Genomic DNA, 18,293 nt, shown 5'->3' on the forward strand with positions numbered 1-18,293 from the left:
TTTGGTGAATTGGAACGTGCGGGGTTAAAATTTCGCCTCACAACATAGCTTAGGACGCTCTCGGGGTCCAGACGTGTGACTGTGCCAAATTTTGTGGCTGTAGCTGCGACGGTGCGGATGCCTATCCCGGACATACAAACATACACACACATACACACATACAGTACATACACACATACATCAAAAAAATTACTCATAAACAACAACAAACTAAGAGAACATGCTCCTGGCATGATATATATCACACCTGGGTGTCTCCGTTTGTTACATAGGACCTAAATACAGATCCATCGCCAAAGCAATATAAGAAAAGGTGGAAGAACCACTAATGTGCGACTATAGATCCAGTAAAAAATGGAATATCTTTATTAAGACAAGTATACAGTACAGGACAAAGACAGTGTGGAATGGTGCATAAAAAACAACCCACGCAGTGTGAGCTACATGACAGACCCACCTCAGGAATTCATCATATTGTATTCAAATCAGTACAATTAAGTACATAGGATATACATCTGTAGACACCTAAATGCCTACATGCATCATATGAATCCCAATTAGTTATATTTATCCATAGTCAAACCATCCTCAACAACATATCACAGCATCAGTATGAGCCCATAAATCGCTATAGCACAAACAACTATTAAGTGCTATACAAGAGAAGGTTAGAGTGTATATAGGGTATAGGTTCCTACACAATCCCACCATACCGAGATGTATATAGTATAACTCTGGCCATGGTCCCAATCCAAGTCTTACTTTGCTCAATTCCCACTATTAGAGAAACCATAGCAGTTTGAATCTCACCAAGTTAAACCGGTGGGTGGGGGAATCCTGGGGGGGTCCGTGCGTCTGCCCCGATGCGCGTTTCGGATGCTCGTCCTTCGTTTAACTTGGTGAGATTCAAACTGCTATGGTTTCTCTAATAGTGGGAATTGAGCAAAGTAAGACTTGGATTGGGACCATGGCCAGAGTTATACTATATACATCTCGGTATGGTGGGATTGTGTAGGAACCTATACCCTATATACACTCTAACCTTCTCTTGTATAGCACTTAATAGTTGTTTGTGCTATAGCGATTTATGGGCTCATACTGATGCTGTGATATGTTGTTGAGGATGGTTTGACTATGGATAAATATAACTAATTGGGATTCATATGATGCATGTAGGCATTTAGGTGTCTACAGATGTATATCCTATGTACTTAATTGTACTGATTTGAATACAATATGATGAATTCCTGAGGTGGGTCTGTCATGTAGCTCACACTGCGTGGGTTGTTTTTTATGCACCACTGTTTTTTATTCCACACTGTCTTTGTCCTGTACTGTATACTTGTCTTAATAAAGATATTCCATTTTTTACTGGATCTATAGTCGCACATTAGTGGTTCTTCCACCTTTTCTTATACACACATACATGCACACTTTGAGCTTTATATATTAGATATAGAATTTACACTGCTCAAAAACATAAAGGGAACACTGAAACAACAGAATCTAACTCCAAGTAAATCAAACTTTTGTGAAATCAAACTGTCCACTTAGGAAGCAACACTGATTTACATTCAATTTCACATGCTGTTGTGCAAATGGAAAAGACATCACATGGAAATTATTGGCAATTATCAAGACACCCTCAATAAAGCAGTGGTTCTGCTTATGGGGACCACAGACCACATCTCAGTACCAATGCTTTCTGGCTGATGTTTTGGTCACTTTTGAATGTTGGTTGTACTTTCACACTCGTGGTAAAGTAGCATGAGATGAACTCTACAACCCACACAAGTGGCTCAGGTAGTGCAGCTCATCCAGGATGGCACATCAATGCGAGTAGTGACAAGAAGGTTTCTGTGTCTGTTAGCGTAGCATCCAGAGGCTGGAGGCGCTACCAGGAGACAGGCCAGTACACAAGGAAACGTGGAGGGAGCCACAGAAGGGCAGTAACCCAGCAGCAGGACCGCTACCTCCACCTTTGTGTAAGGAGGAATAGGAGGAGTGTGGCGCCCCTGAGGCTCAGTTGCCACAAAGATACTGCATCTTCTCCTAAGGTGTAGTGCCCCACCACCTAGGTAAGTTGAGAACTCCTTTCCACACTCCAACACCTGCAACCCACACACAGGATAGTTCAGCAATGGACCATATTGCGGCTCCATGCTTAGAGGGTTAGCAGAGCACCTTTCCTGGGTCCTTGCTTCGTAACACGAGATGTGCTGGGAGGTGGGTGGATTTAGATATAAAAGAGTGGGAAAGTTTAGAATTGGATATCACTCTGGAGGTCAGTCAGTCAGGAGAGTCTGAGGACGGATCCCTGGAAGAGGGATGGAGGAAGGAGTGCTGCAGCTGCCTCAGTGATCTGACCCAGCTGGCACGGGAAAGGAACAGAAGGAGAAAGACGTAGAACTGCAACCTAAGCTTCCATAAGAGAGAGAAGGAACAGCGCGGAACGAAGGAGTAGGAGAACAGAGAGGAGTTGTGGGTTGGAAGAGGAACCCTGCCTATAGGTTCTCAGCGCAAGGCTGGGGCCCGGTCCCCGAGGTTGTATGGACACTTATGGTTCTGCAGCAGACACCGGTGGAGTAGTTGGCTGTAAATGCACTACTCCCATCTAAGACTTGGGACGCAACAGCAACACGGATAGAGAGCCGGGATCCAGGAGCATCCCTGAGCAGGCTACAGCTGTCTGTCATACAAGTAGAGTTCTGGGAACATCTGACAGGAGAAACTTCAGAGTACCATGGTACTGAAGCTCTTCACACTAAAAGGCTAAATAGAGGAGTTGTTCAGGAAGGGTACATGTTGGCGGAGTGTTGGAGAGGAGAAGCCTGACTTGCCTGGGAGGTTGATTGAGTCTCTGCCCCGGAGTACACAGCACGGAGGCAGGCACCAGTGTGTACCACGAACTGTGAGTAAAGCTTTGGAACTACAATCCCTGGTGTCTTCCATTCCTTGTGCGCCAACACCGTCAGCACTGCTACATCTGGGTAGCAACATTCCTCACACCACCTGCACCTATACACTGCCCTGGGGTTACAGCTTCACCTGTGGGGAGCTATACCATCTATGGTGCAATACACCATCAGCCCCAGAGGATCTGAACGCAGCGTTGGCTTACCATCTTGCTTGCCAAACACCACAGGTGGCATCACAAACTATTAACTACATATACATTCATTACGCCATTGACTTGGGCGCCCAGGGCCACGGACCGGGTCACCGCTGCTCTGACACATCCCACTGACACCGGCCCGGTACTGAGTACCCCACACCCCTGGGACGGGGCGACCCAGAAACACTGCCAGAGCCCTGCAAAATGACCTCCAGCAGACCACAAATGTGCATGTGCCTGCACAAATGGTTAGAAACCGACTCCATGAGGATGGTCTGAGAGCCCGACATCCACAGATGTGGGCTGTGCTCACAGCCCCAAATCGTGCAGGATGCTTGGCATTTGCCACAGAACACCAGGATTGGCAAATTCACCACTGGCGCCCTGTGCTCTTCACAGATGAAAGCAGGTATACACTAAGCACATGTGACAGATGTGACAGAGTCTGGAGACGCCGTGGAGAGCGATGTGCTGCCTGCAACATCCTTCACAATTACCTGTTTGGCAATGGGTCAGTAATGGTGTGGGGTGGCATTTCTTTGGAGGGCCGCACAGCCCTCCATGTGCTCACCAGAGATAGCCTGACTGCCATTAGGTACCAAGATGAGATCTTCAGACCTCTTGTGAGACCATATGCTGGTGTGGTTGGCCCTGGGTTCCTCCTAATGCAGTACAATGCCAGACCTCATGTGGCTGGAGTGTGTCAGCAGTTCCTGCAAGATGAAGGCATTGAAGCTATGGACTGGCCCGCCCGTTCCCCAGACCTGAATCCAATTGAGTACATCTGGGACATCATGTCTCGCTCCATCAACCAATGTCACATTGCACCACAGACTTTCCAGGAGTTGGCGGATGCTTTAGTCCAGGTCTTGAAGGAGATCCCTCAGGAGACCATCTGCCGCCTCATCAGGAGCATGCCCAGGCATTGTACAGTAGGGTGGTCAAACAGGCACGTGGAGGTCACACACAATACTGAGCATATTTTCCTTGTCATGAGGCATTTACACTGAAGTTGGATCAGCCTGTAATTTGATTTTCCACTTTGATTTTGAGTATCATTCCAAATCCAGACCTCCATTGGATATTCATTTTAATATACATTGATAATTGTTATGTTTTATTGTTCTGAACAGATTCCACTATGCAATGAATAAAAACTTGCAACAGGAATATTTCATTCAGAGAAATCTAGAATGTGGTATTTTAGTGTTACCTTTATTTTGTTGAGCAGTGTATTTTTTTTTTTGTTAGGACATTATAAGGTTTAAAAGTTGACCAGCAATTTCTCATTTTTGCAACAAAAATTACAAAACCATTTTTTTAGGGACCACATCACATTTGAAGTGAGTTTGGGGGATCACTGACCCGAATCATGTTCTCTGGGTTCTCAGCTATGCCTAGTAGCCGAGACACCAGAGTAACTCAGACTCTGGGGGGCGCTATACACTTATTTCTCAGCAAAGTTAAACAGCGGCACTGGGGCATAAGTACCCTTAATTGCCATCATTAAAAGGCATATCAGCAGTCGATAAGGGGTTAAGGGATAGTGGGCTCAGGAGCGATGAGTGTGGTTTTGTGTCTTGTTTTTTTTTCTCATATAGTCACTAAAAATTGCTAAAATAAAAAACGCAAATCTGTAACGACCCTGCCCCTCTCAATTACATTAGGGTTTCAAAGGAATTATGGATCAAATTCTGTGTTCTAATCCATTCTGCTCTAAATTTCATGTCTGATAACTTTCTTTTTTTGGCATCTTACAGGAGGTGAAAGCAATATTCGATAATGAAAGTTATCCAAAAGTGATAAGTTGTGAGTTTGCTCACAACAATTACTGGTATGCTATATTCCAGTCTGACACTGAAGCACAACAGGTAAGATGGGGCCTTCCTCCCTTTATCATGTTTTTTTTGGTTCCTTCTTACTGTTAAATGAAAAGTCACAAATGGTGGTGTGCAACAAAAAAACTGCCTTTTTCTTAATCTTTCACCAAATTGGACAAACTGTGTACTTTTTAAATCCGTGTCTGAATGGCTGTGATATCGTGAAAGTAAAATGTAATTTGAGTCCTGCCAGAGTCTAAATTCTCTGTACCCCCGAGCCTGACTGACAGCTGTAGCTTTGTCCTGAGCACTATGAGATCTCTGCAGCAGAAGGGACACTGAGGAACGGTCAATCAGGCAAGGTTAAAAAAAAAACCACCGCTATTATGACGTTAATTTTCAGCGTAAGTACACCAGCCTCTTTGGGTTTAAAATATATAATGTATGTGTTGTGAAATCTGGTGACATCTGTTGTGAGTCAGGTTTATGTAAATGTATGGCTGAAAATGGCACTAAATTTGCCCATCCTTGCCTGCTAAAATCTGGCGTAATTAGATTTTCTGCCCTTGATGAACCAAAATAGACCAAATTCATGAACTCATGTGTTCATACATTTCCTGCAAATCACGACTGCTCCCTGCTTTTCTAGGACTGTGTAACATGAACCAATCTTAGTATATGAATGTGCAGGTCTGGGCAGTGTTCTCTTTAGGCCTTTCTCATGTAGCGGAAACATGTAGCAGATCGCAATCGCACTGCATTCGGATGTAAATCAGATGCTAGGTGTGAAAAATCGGATTACTGTCTGTAGGTTACTCAGCGCAATCCTGCTGACAGGTTCCTGTTTTAAAGCAATGACTTGTGCTCTAGTAAATTTTTATACACTTTATCCCAATCCAGCTAACCCCTCTCCGTACAGTGACAGCTGGTATTAGATGGTTTTCCATGGGTAATATAACTAGATTTTCTACATTAGACCTGTTGCTGTGTTCGGCTTTATGACATTACAGAAGCGTTGTCCACGAGTCATGGAATGCTCAGCAAGAACGGTCAGTGCGAGGCAAGCAGAGGTAGAGCGGAGAGCTGAACACTGTTCCAGAGCGAGTTGAGTCTTACTTTTTCCTTTATTGTATTTTTTTTTTTTTAACTTTTTTTTGGGAGCGTTTCTTACCATCTACACACACTTGTGTGTGTGGAGGGAAAGGCAGCCTAATGGCTGCACCCGTAGCTGGAGGGAAGATCCAACTACGGAGACGTCTCCCACATGCCAGGACATCCCCATACAGCCAGAGGCCTGAACACCACCAAAGGCAAACTGGCTTCACTGGGGGTCTGATGGCAGCACTTTATTCTATCGTGCTATTTATTAAAAAATGCCTGTTTGAAATACCGGAACAGGAAACGGGCCGATATTTGAATAGTTCACCACCAGCTGAAACGGGCCAATATTCAGAAAGTCCACCACCACATCCTCCACCAACCGAAACGGGCCAAAATGTGAAAAATCCACCACCATCTCTTCCACCAACTAAATAAATGCACCAGTTTGAAAAACAGAAATTGTATCTAAAGGAAAAATATGGAAGCATCAGTGAAGAACCAGAGCCAGTTGTTATAAGGAAACGCCCGAAACTCATCAACACATTAGGTGAGGTATACACAAGAGAGAAAGCGCTCAAGATCCTATACACAAGGAAGGAGCCAACATCCTCTCAAACACCTAAAGTCCCACCGTGTATTACCGTGACTGCTAAACAGGCCTACAGACCTATGCCAGACATGCCAGTCAGCTATGCTGCTAGAAACAACATGCAAGAAATGCTGATGAGCCCACAGGGAGTACGGCGGACCTACAGGAGAGATGAGGGCAACATTTCTGGTACTGGGAAGGTTATTCTCCCTAGGAGAGAATACCGCGGCACTATCATTTAGCCGGCGGAAAATATAGTGGTGAGTGGCTTGCAGCATGCCCATAACATCTTGTGCGCAGCTGCTTCTCAGACAGATTTTCTGGTTTTGACTACGGCTTGTTCAATGGATCACGTTTTGTACTGACGCCTGCCCTGACCTCTGCTGGTTCAATGGATCACGTTTTGTACTGCCGCCTGCCCTGACCTCTGCTTGTTCAATGGATCACGTTTTGTACTGCCGCCTGCCCTGACCTCTGCTTGTTCAATGGATCACATTTTGTACTGCCGCCTGCCCTGACCTCTCCTTGTTCAATGGATCACGTTTTGTACTGCCGCCTGCCCTGACCTCTGCTTGTTCAATGGATCACGTTTTGTTCTGCCGCCTGCCCTGACCTCTGCTTGTTCAATGGATCATGTTTTGTACTGCCGCCTGCCCTGACCTCTGCTTGTTTCCGACTACTCGTTTGCCTGATGATTTTGCACTTTGTGAAGAATAGCACCAGTTCTTCACCAAGCAGTACGGAAAGAAAACTACATAAGAGAATCACACAGCTTAACAACAAACCCTAAAAAGCTATAATCTGGAGACCGCCGAGACCCGAACCAACCACCAGGAGCTCCCATGCAATGACTGACACCACAACCATCAACTATGGTGCTGTGTTCCTCCAAAATGCTGGAGAGCCAGGTAGCACCTTCTCTTCTGATCCTCTCCAAGACCGCATCATAGAGGGGGTCAGTCATCTTCTTACCAGCAGAGCAACCTGCTCCGGATCTCAGATGAGGAGAGAGACAGGAAGCCAAGTTGCTGCAATTTTATAATGAAGGGGAGGGTCCTTCACTGGGAAGGGATGCACATCCTGAACACCACGTCACTGCAATGAGTTAACCCCAGCATGACCAGAATGGGCCCGGCGGTCAGGGGTTCATCGTCAGACATAGCCGAAGTGCCCTACAATCTGACCCAACCAGCATTTCCGTAGAAGGTATTTTTCTCTTAAATTTCCTTGGTTCATTCTCCACTTCTCTTGATTTTTCTGGCCAGAATTTCTCTGCATTATTCTTCCAATGGCTGCAAGATTATGAGATCTGAGGGCTTTGAGATAACTGAGACTATTAAAAACACAAATGTGCAGCACTTCATTTAATTTCTCACTGTTTATTGTTCCTTCATAGCAACTCCATGCCTGAAAAAAACCTGCAGAAAATTCTTGTCACAAAGATGTTGCCAGCCAGACCTCAATGCCGCTTCCTGTATGTACTTCTGCCTCCACGAAACCAACTAATCCTGCTGCCACTGCACCTGTGGGGAATATGTCCTCTGCTCCGAGTACACAGGTACTAGTCATATATTCCCCCTCCTCAGATTACTGAGCAGTTCCATAATGTGATCAGTGGGAGATGTTGGTAAATGTTGTGGTGTAATCAGATGGCTGAGGTTTAGTAGGCTGCAGATGAGTTTACAACAGCCTGTAGTCTGCATGGCCTCTTCCAAGCTTCTACTCTGTTTGAGTACTTTGGTAATTTCCAGTTTTACTCCTAAGCTTCTGTATTCAGCTCTCCTTCACTGATTCTAGGTGTAGTGCTCTCTGCAGTCATGCAGGGGACGTTGGGAACCTCACTGTCAGAAATTATGGTGATCTTCACAGCTAATTCCCCAGAAATAGTACAATTTTTTTGTGTATAAGTAGTAAATATATATATAGCACAACATCAGAACAGTATTTATCAACACCAACTCTGTGCAAAAAAAGTATTGTGTGATTAATTGGACAAAAAAAGTTGAACTAAAACATAAGTCAATAACAAATTGGTAGTGTTTTGTGTTTTGTTTTGCTTTTTGCTAAATTTATTTGTGCTTAACCTTATTTTATGGGTATCATCTGACCATACTGCCTTGGCATTTGGTAGACAAAATTAAAAAGGTAAATGAGTTGTCATTTTACCTCTTATGATGGTTCAATGTCATTTATGGGACAAAGTACATGCCCCAGAAAAGAATTTCTGATAAAAGCTCAGTGTCATGTCGGACGCTGTTCACACCACAGCATCCGGCAGGCAGAGGTAGTTCCACCTCCAGCCACTATAGCCTCAGTGGCGCCGGCCTGATCTTCAGGCTCTCGGGGGTTAATCCTGCTGGAGACCAGGTTGGATGGTTAGTCACGCCCACGGTCTTTAAATAGTCATGCTGGCCTATGGGCGTCGCCGATTATAGCTTGTGTTTCATACCAAGTGGTTCCGGTCTGGAGTGGAGGTGTTCAAGAGAGAGAGATTCATATCTGGTGTCGTATGATCCGTCGTTATCCTTTCTCCTTCCCATATTTGTGTTTAGTTGTGCCCTGTTCACATTACTGTTTATTCCTGTGTGTGTGCGGCGCAGTGCAGTTTAAGTTCTCCCTGTCTGTCATTATTTGTGTGGGAGCTTTGGTGGTGACTTCTCACTGGGTGGAGGGTGGAGGGTTAAGTGCAGGGCTGAGCAGGAGATAAGGAAAGGTCGGAGGCTCAGGCATTTGCACCTTCAGCAAAAACCCTGGGTTGAGGGTCAGACAGGGTTTCCCCTAGTAAAGGGACACCACAGGGGCCCCGGGTATTTCAGCCTTAGTTGAACTAAGCCCCCGTGACATTATAATCGGCCCACATTTTTTCAGGAGTCCATGGATCCCATGGATTCCATAACCCGCCAGTTGGCGGCGCTGTCCATACAGGTCTCCGAGTTGAATGGGGCAGTTCAGCAGCAGGGCCTGGTAGTAGCAAAGGTGCAAACGGCATCTGCAGGTATCGGTGCAGAGCCGAAGTTTCCGCTGCCAGAACGATTTTCAGGCGATCGCAGCAAATTTGTCGTATTTCGGGAGGCCTGCAAATTATACTTCCGCATGCGGCCAATATCCTCAGGTAATGAGGCCCAGCGAGTAGGGCTGGTGTTGTCATTACTGAGTGGTGACCCCCAAGCATGGGCATTTTCCTTACCACCTGACTCTGCTACATTTCATTCGGTCGATAATGTTTTTTCTGCCCTCGGGCTCATTTACGATGACCCTGACCGACTGGCTCTAGCGGAATCTAAAATCCGCGCCCTCCGCCAGGGGGAGCGCTTGGCAGAAGACTATTGTTCGGAATTTCGCCGCTGGGCTGTAGACACACAGTGGAATGACCCAGCACTGCGGAGCCAGTTTATTCATGGGGTATCAGGGAGGGTGAAACAAGCCCTCCTGATGTATGAGACTCCGGCATCATTGGAGTCTGCCATGAGTTTGGTGATACGTATTGATCGCCGTTTTCGTCAGGGGGCACAGGAGACGCTACCTCTGGGGGAAAACAGAGGTGCAGGTGTGGTTGAAGTAGATGAGTCCCCTGAACCTATGCAGATTGCTGGCGTGGCACAGGTTCAGCCTCGCGCTCCGGGAGTCCGGAAGTCCGGAGCATGTTTCTACTGTGGTAAAGGTGGTCATTATGTTAACGTTTGCCCGGTACTACCTAAGAGGGTCACACCGGCGGAAAACTGTTAAGCTCAGAGGGTATGGAGGAGACCCAACTGAGCGTATGCATATCCTCCATGATGGTATCTCAATGTATGCTCCCTGCCAAGGTTATTGTCGCCGGCAGAGAGCTACCTATATCAGTGTTTGTGGATAGCGGTTCCGCCACCAATCTCATAGATGAGGAGTTTGCACACACCGCCGGGTTTAAGATTGAAAAACTTCCTCACCCCATACAGGTGGTGACCATTAATGCTGTTCCCCTCCCTCAAGGGGAGATTACTGAGTTTGTGGCAGAGGTGAAACTCCACATTGGGGTCCTACATTCTGAGTCGGTTACATGTAGGGTCCTCCGTAATCTCCCAGCTCAAATGGTCCTGGGTTTTCCATGGCTGTCCAGGCATAACCCGGTAATTGATTGGAAAACTCAGGACATAGTACAATGGAGTGGTTTCTGCCAAGACAATTGCTTGGCCACATGTGTGTCCGCCGTGACGCCCAGCCTGCCGGAGGCTTTGCAGGATTTCGCGGATGTTTTCTCTGAGAAGGGTTGCTCAGAACTGCCTCCACATAGAGCCTATGACTGTGCTATTAGGCTAAAACCCGGGGCCAAATTACCTAAGGCCAGGATGTTTAATATTTCTGGCCCTGAGAGACAAGCTCTGAAAGACTACATCGCGGAGAGTCTGAGCAAAGGTCACATCCGGCCTTCGTCCTCGCCTGTAGCCGCGGGGTTTTTCTTCATTAAGAAGAAAGATGGGGGGTTACGCCCGTGTCTGGATTTCCGAGAGTTAAACCAGATTACTATCCGTGATCCCTACCCAATGCCGTTGATCCCGGATTTGTTCAACCAGGTAGCGGGGGCAAAATGGTTTTCCAAGCTGGACCTCAGGGGGGCGTATAACCTCATAAGGGTCCGTCAGGGGGATGAGTGGAAGACGGCGTTTAACACTCCTGAGGGTCATTTTGAGAGTCTGGTTATGCCGTTTGGGTTGACCACCGCGCCTGCCGTTTTCCAACATTTTATTAATGATGTCTTTGCTCATGTCCTGGGGAGATTTGTGATTGTATACCTGGATGATATCCTCATTTATTCTAGCGATTGGGACACTCATTTGCAGCATGTTAGGCAGGTGTTACAGTTGCTCCGGGAGAACCAGCTCTATGCTAAGCTGGAAAAATGTTTATTTTTTGTCCAGGAGTTGCCCTTTTTGGGATATATTGTGTCCGCAGCTGGTTTTAAAATGGACACCGCTAAGGTGCAAGCGGTGTTGCAATGGGAGAGGCCGGAGAGTCTGAAAGCACTCCAGCGGTTCCTGGGGTTTGCGAATTATTATAGGAAATTTATAAAACACTTTTCGACTGTCGCCAAACCGCTCACGGACATGACAAAAAAGGGTGCCGATCTGGCGAACTGGCCTGAGGTGGCTATACGTGCATTTGAGCGTCTGAAGAATAGTTTTGCTTCAGCCCCCATTCTGGTGCAACCAGACGTGTCTAAACCTTTTGTGGTAGAGGTTGATGCGTCGGAGGTGGGAGTGGGGGCAGTACTGTCTCAAGGCTCGTCCTTGAGCGAGATGCATCCATGCGCCTACTTCTCCAAGAAGTTGTCGCCGGCCGAACGGAATTATGATATCGGCAACAGGGAGTTGTTGGCCATCAAGCTGGCTTTTGAGGAATGGCGACACTTCTTGGAGGGGGCGGCTCACCAGGTCACAGTTATCACCGACCATAAGAATCTGCTCTACCTGGAGTCGGCCAAGCGTCTGTCTCCTAGGCAGGCTCGCTGGGCATTGTTTTTTACTCGTTTCAATTTTCTTGTGACGTACCGTCCCGGGGCTAAAAACACCAAGGCGGATGCTTTGTCTAGGTGCTTTCCGGGGGGAGAACCTCGGGAAGAGCCGGTACCCATCCTCCAGAAAGGGGTAGTGGTCTCGGCTCTCACGACTGAGGTAGAGGCGGAGATTGCCGAGGCCCAAGAGGAGGTACCACCAGGACTTCCCGCCAACAAATCATTTGTACCCCTGCATCTTCGGCCTAAGGTGTTGAAGGAACACCACGATTCGGTACTGGCTGGTCACCCAGGGGTGAAGGGCACCTTAGAGCTGGTATCGCGTCGTTTCTGGTGGCCCAAAATCCGGCAGGACGTGGTCTCGTACGTGGCAGCTTGCATCACGTGCGCTAGGGCTAAGTCACCCCGAACCCGTCCTGCTGGCACGCTACAGCCTCTGGGGGTACCCAATAGGCCATGGACAGAAATCTCCATGGATTTTATCACTGACTTGCCAGCCTCGGCAGGGAACACGGTCATCCTGGTGGTGGTTGACCGTTTTTCAAAGATGGCGCATTTTGTGGCGTTGTCTTCTTTGCCCAATGCTAAGACGTTGGCTCAGGTATTTGTGAAGGAGGTGGTCAGACTCCACGGAGTACCGTCTGACATAGTATCTGATAGGGGTACGCAATTTGTGGCGAGGTTTTGGAAAGCTTTTTGCTCAAGGTTGGGGATCAAGTTGTCACATTCATCGGCGTTTCATCCACAGTCTAATGGACAAACTGAGCGCATGAACCAAAATCTTGAACAGTATTTACGATGCTTTGTGTCCGACAACCAGGAGGAGTGGTCTACTTTCCTTCCTCTGGCCGAATTCGCATTAAATAATCACCGCCAAGAGTCATCAGGAGAGTCTCCATTCTTTTGTGTGTACGGTCAACATCCTCAGTTTTGTACCTTACGTCAGGGTGACTCCGGGGGTGTCCCGGAGGAGGATCAGCTAGGAGCCCAATTGTCATCAGTCTGGAGGCGGGTGAAACAGCGTTTGTTGAGCATGAGTGCCAGGTACAAACGGGTGGCTGACAGTAGACGCGTGCCAGGTCCGGACCTGTGTGTGGGTGAATGGGTGTGGTTAGCTACGAAGAACATAAAACTCAAAATCCCTTCTTTAAAACTGGGTCCAAGGTTTATTGGGCCTTTTAGGATTTCTGCCATCATTAACCCAGTGGCTTATCGGTTGGAACTTCCCGCAGTGTACAAGATACACAACGTGTTTCACAGGGCTTTATTGAAAAAGGTGGTAGGCTCTGTGGACACAACGCCGATGCCACCTCCAGTCATGGTGGATGGCGAGTTAGAGTTCGAGGTCGCCAAGGTAGTGGACTCTCGAGTAGTACGCCGTACTCTTCAGTATTTGGTGCACTGGCGGGGGTATGGTCCAGAGGAGAGGTCTTGGGTTCCAGCCTCAGACATACATGCGGATCGGCTGGTCAGTTCTTTTCACCGTCGTCATCCGGACAAGCCGGGTCCTATGAGTCTTGAGGGCCCTGGGGTCCCTCGTAGAAGACGGGGTACTGTCATGTCGGACGCTGTTCACACCACAGCATCCGGCAGGCAGAGGTAGTTCCACCTCCAGCCACTATAGCCTCAGTGGCGCCGGCCTGATCTTCAGGCTCTCGGGGGTTAATCCTGCTGGAGACCAGGTTGGATGGTTAGTCACGCCCACGGTCTTTAAATAGTCATGCTGGCCTATGGGCGTCGCCGATTATAGCTTGTGTTTCATACCAAGTGGTTCCGGTCTGGAGTGGAGGTGTTCAAGAGAGAGAGATTCATATCTGGTGTCGTATGATCCGTCGTTATCCTTTCTCCTTCCCATATTTGTGTTTAGTTGTGCCCTGTTCACATTACTGTTTATTCCTGTGTGTGTGCGGCGCAGTGCAGTTTAAGTTCTCCCTGTCTGTCATTATTTGTGTGGGAGCTTTGGTGGTGACTTCTCACTGGGTGGAGGGTGGAGGGTTAAGTGCAGGGCTGAGCAGGAGATAAGGAAAGGTCGGAGGCTCAGGCATTTGCACCTTCAGCAAAAACCCTGGGTTGAGGGTCAGACAGGGTTTCCCCTAGTAAAGGGACACCACAGGGGCCCCGGGTATTTCAGCCTTAGTTGAACTAAGCCCCCGTGACACTCAGTTGGACTTGACATAATTTACTCTGGTCAGCATTATACAATCATAAGTAAACAGCAACACAAATAGGAAAGAACATACCCCCACCATGGCTTGAGCAAATTTTGCAGTGTGAAAGATGTATAATGACTGACAGCCCTGATCTCCCAGTCTACCCTCCTTCCTTGAGTCATTGGTTTGGGCGGGTCAGCTGAGTTTAGCTGTGTCACTTTATAGTTTAGATGATGGAATAAAATAACCTTAATGCCTCACCATTTTTTACTTCGGGAAATGTGTGAGATGCTTTTATAATAAGTTGTCCTCAATGCACTTGCATGTGTTCACATCAACCATTTTTTTGTTTCAAGGAACCAAGAAAAAACCTAAAGTTATGCTGAGGTGTGTCAAAGGCCTCCAGCACCAGCTCCAGTCCAGCCACTTTGTGAGCTTCATACAAATATAACACCGCCTGCCAAAAATGAAGAAACATCTGCTCCAAAAAAAGGTTCAGAGAAAACGCATGAAGCGGTTGAAGAAAAAATAAAAGAAACTCCTGGGCACAGATGTAATGGAGCACACCGAGGTGGTGCTGGGAAAATCAGGGAACAGAGGCGCCAGTTTGGACGCAGATCTTCACCTCAGGGAGCAACACAGCGTAATGGCAAGGAGCAATATGTGACACCAAGATCACCAAAGTAAAAAACTTCTCGCCTCTTAACTATCTAATTAGACTGATGACATCAAAGAAATAGACTTATTTGGAGATTGTCACTGTTTTGAACAAAGCGAGCATAGTGACACCCAATGGTCATCTCGGATTTTTATTTGAGGTGCTAGCGTGTTCCAGATGTGATTAAAACAACATATGAAATGTAGGAATTTGTTTATTTCGGTTCTTTTTGTGAGGTGGGTATGATTGTGGGTTTTTTTTGTTTGTTTGTTGCAGAAGTGAGTGCGAAAGAAAATATTTTTGAAATATAGATCTGTTAAGAAAAAAATGTAAAAAAAAGAAACAAATATGGAAATGTAAAATGTAATTTTTTAAATCTATTTAAGGCTTTGCTGGAAGTATACGTATGCCATTTTGGCCTTAAAGTGGAAATAAAAAGATGCAGGGAGTGATCAGTGTGTATTGTACCTGTGGCCAGATGCTGCATTGTCACAGATTATAAAACTGAATGTACAGCTATTCTGTCATGGTTATTAGGTTGAAATGTAGTTTGTGTTTTGACCTTACTAAAATTTCGTCTGAAGCTGTTTATCAAACAAGAACTTTTTTTGGAAGATAATAAGAACTTAGCTTACAGCAAAGGCATGTGAAGCGATTGCCGGGGGACCACCACAATGCAGGGAGACTACGGTACACAAGATGAGGTGCAAACAACAAAGGGTTAATTTATTTACTGGCAAGGAATGCAGTGTTAGGAAAGTGTAAACAGGGGTATGCAATGACATAAAACAATTTACAAAAGTGATATTCTCTAGCTGGGCCATACATATGGCACGGCACACCAACTATTACAGATCAATGCATTCTTTCAAAAGACAAAACAATACAATAAAGTACAGTATGCTTCTACTCTAACTATAGCCTGACTGGCCACTGCTACTTCGGTCGCACGGCTACCGTGCTCTGTCTATTGCAGCCTATCCTAAGCCCTAAACATGTGCGCACACGGAGTTAACACTCACGGTAAAGTTGGTGTCTCAGTTCCTTCCTGGGGGCCCCCTGCAGTTTTCTGCAAGATGATGCGATGTCCTCCCTGGCAGCTCTGTGCAACGTGGTCTTGTCCTTGTGTGAAGATTCCAAGCTTGTTCCTAGAGACGGTGAACTCCCTCTTCTGAATTCCTTCCTTGTAGATCTTCAGGGCTCTTCGCAGTATCACAGGAAAACAACTTTCGTTATCCCCAGAAGGGTATACACAATCCACAAGTTCAGTCAGTTCTAAGCTGCACGTTTTTCTCCTCACGTCAGTCTCCTGCAGACTCCCAGCTCCAAACACTCAGTGGGAAAACAGCCCCTCCCCTCTCCATAGCTGGTAGAATAGAATGTATCATCGCATCAGCCAAGGAGGTGCTGTCTCTTAAAGGGGCAGCGTGTCTCTGCTGTCTATAGTAATGTCAGCCCCTTACACATGCGTGTCTGTAATCCAGGCTTTCTCATATGTACCAGTTATTTTTCGTTTGTCTCTCCATCTCGAGCATGGTTTTCATATTAGCGATGTTGATCTGTGAATCCATGCGTTGTATATGTATGTCATCTTTTAAGAAAAGGCTCTGCATAAGTGGTCAGATATCACCGTTCTCGTTGGAATCATTCACAAGTCTGTCTTCATCCTGTGCGGCTTTTCATAGTTCTCTAGTAAACTGATGCAATCTCTCACCAACATGTGTTACATCCATGTGTTTTTGAGAGTTTTTTTTTTTTTTTTTCAAATTGCAGCCTTCGGAAAATGGTGACTCTGTTGCCGCATAGTCATTGATATCAAAGGCATGACAATTGAACTAATTTCCTATCCATTAATCAATATTCTACAAATCAATTCAACACTTGCCCTGTCCACTGTTTCATAGCCATTATATTATGTATAAATTAGTGTGATGGCTTTTTTTTGTTAATCATTTATTTTTCAAGACATTAAGTCCTATCTCAGCGACACCATTCACTGCTCTTTTTGTATAGCGGGCCTCTCTGTATCTGAGTTCCGCACAATGACATGTTGCATAAGGGTTGATGGTCATTTGGGTAACTTTGACCACAAAATAATAAGTTTACATGCTTCTTTTAATAAGATGTGTAGTAGAGGGGTTACAAGTACACTAAACTTCAGGAAGGCACATTTCCAACAGATGAGAGATGATCTTAGTGCAATTAACTGGGACGATATCCTGAGACATAAAAATACACAAAGAAAACGGGAGACGTTTATTAGCATCCTGAATAGGACCTGTGCCCAGTGTATACCTTATGGCACAGGTCCCCAACCTGTTGTCACGATGTGACTTGGCCCTGTGTGACGTGACACGAAGATCGGTCGGTCATTAATGCAACCAAGACAGACAAGGGCACACCGGGGACACAATTACAATGGTGGGCCTTGCAAACAGGGAATGGGGAATTGGACACCTCCTGCACTCCCCTATGAAGTGCCCTAAACTCTCCTCACGTTCCCTATACAGGTTCTTTCGACCTATTGCCGACCAGGAGACCTCAGTCCCTCACTTGCCCTGCACCTATCTGTTATGAATGAGTCACCGGAGGAGGAAAAAACAAAAATGCAAGCTAAGTCCAGAAAACCGGAGAGGTTGGTAGCTAGCAGATTGCAGACCCCTGATCCTATTCACAACAACTAACAGTAGCCGTGGAGCGTTCCTACGGTGGTCCTAGATGCCTCTTCAAAGCCAGAGAACTAAATAAGCCTAAAGAAAGAAAGGGGAAATCTAAACTGCCCCAGAGCAGACCCCAAAGCAATAGACAGCATGTATTGTCGGTGAAAACAGATGAAAACACAAACACAGACAGAAAGACAGGCAGAGCAAATGATGGGGCCCAACTAACGAGATAGGAAAGGACGGAAAAGATGCTGGCTGCAATCCGCAAAAACCCTACCAAAAATGTCCCAACACGTCTGATAGGAAAAACGGCCCTGAAGTCACTAGACTTCAAAATCCCTATATCAGCACTCCGATATATTCTGAAGACAGAGCAAAAGAGATTTAACCGATCAGGGACAAAACTGGAAATTCAGCAGAGCCCCAGCCGGGGCTGGCAGAACACAAAACTAAGCAAATCAGACAAAATCTCATGGAACAATAACAGAGCAAAACTTAGCTTTAGAAGACAGGAACTGAACTGGAGGCCAGAGCTCAGAGCAGAGAAAACACTAGCAACCCTACAGGGCGTCGGCTGCCTTATATCCACTCAGAGATTCCGGATGTCCAATCGCAATCCACCTGTTCAGGTGACAGGTTTCTCCCATCCAAATCAGTTTCACCACCTCCTTTCACCAGCAGAGGGAGTTCATTGGACATCAAAGGTGAA

At 46.4% G+C, this 18,293-nt stretch overlaps 1 long non-coding RNA gene across 1 annotated transcript in view; it reads left to right on the forward strand.

Moving 5' to 3' along the window:
* Positions 1 to 15,440, forward strand: part of LOC141101038 (uncharacterized) — a 33,888-nt gene extending 18,448 nt beyond the window's left edge. The window contains exons 3-5 of the long non-coding RNA XR_012234866.1: positions 4,876 to 4,986; positions 8,022 to 8,183; positions 14,620 to 15,440. This is a non-coding gene — a long non-coding RNA (uncharacterized lncRNA). The remainder of the gene's footprint in view (positions 1 to 4,875; positions 4,987 to 8,021; positions 8,184 to 14,619) is intronic.
* The last annotated feature ends 2,853 nt before the right edge of the window (positions 15,441 to 18,293 follow it).

The sequence above is a fragment of the Dendrobates tinctorius genome, unplaced genomic scaffold (genome assembly GCF_039654945.1).
Source record: "Dendrobates tinctorius isolate UK_male_01 unplaced genomic scaffold, ASM3965494v1 ptg000114l, whole genome shotgun sequence".
Taxonomy (NCBI): Eukaryota; Metazoa; Chordata; class Amphibia; order Anura; family Dendrobatidae; genus Dendrobates; species Dendrobates tinctorius.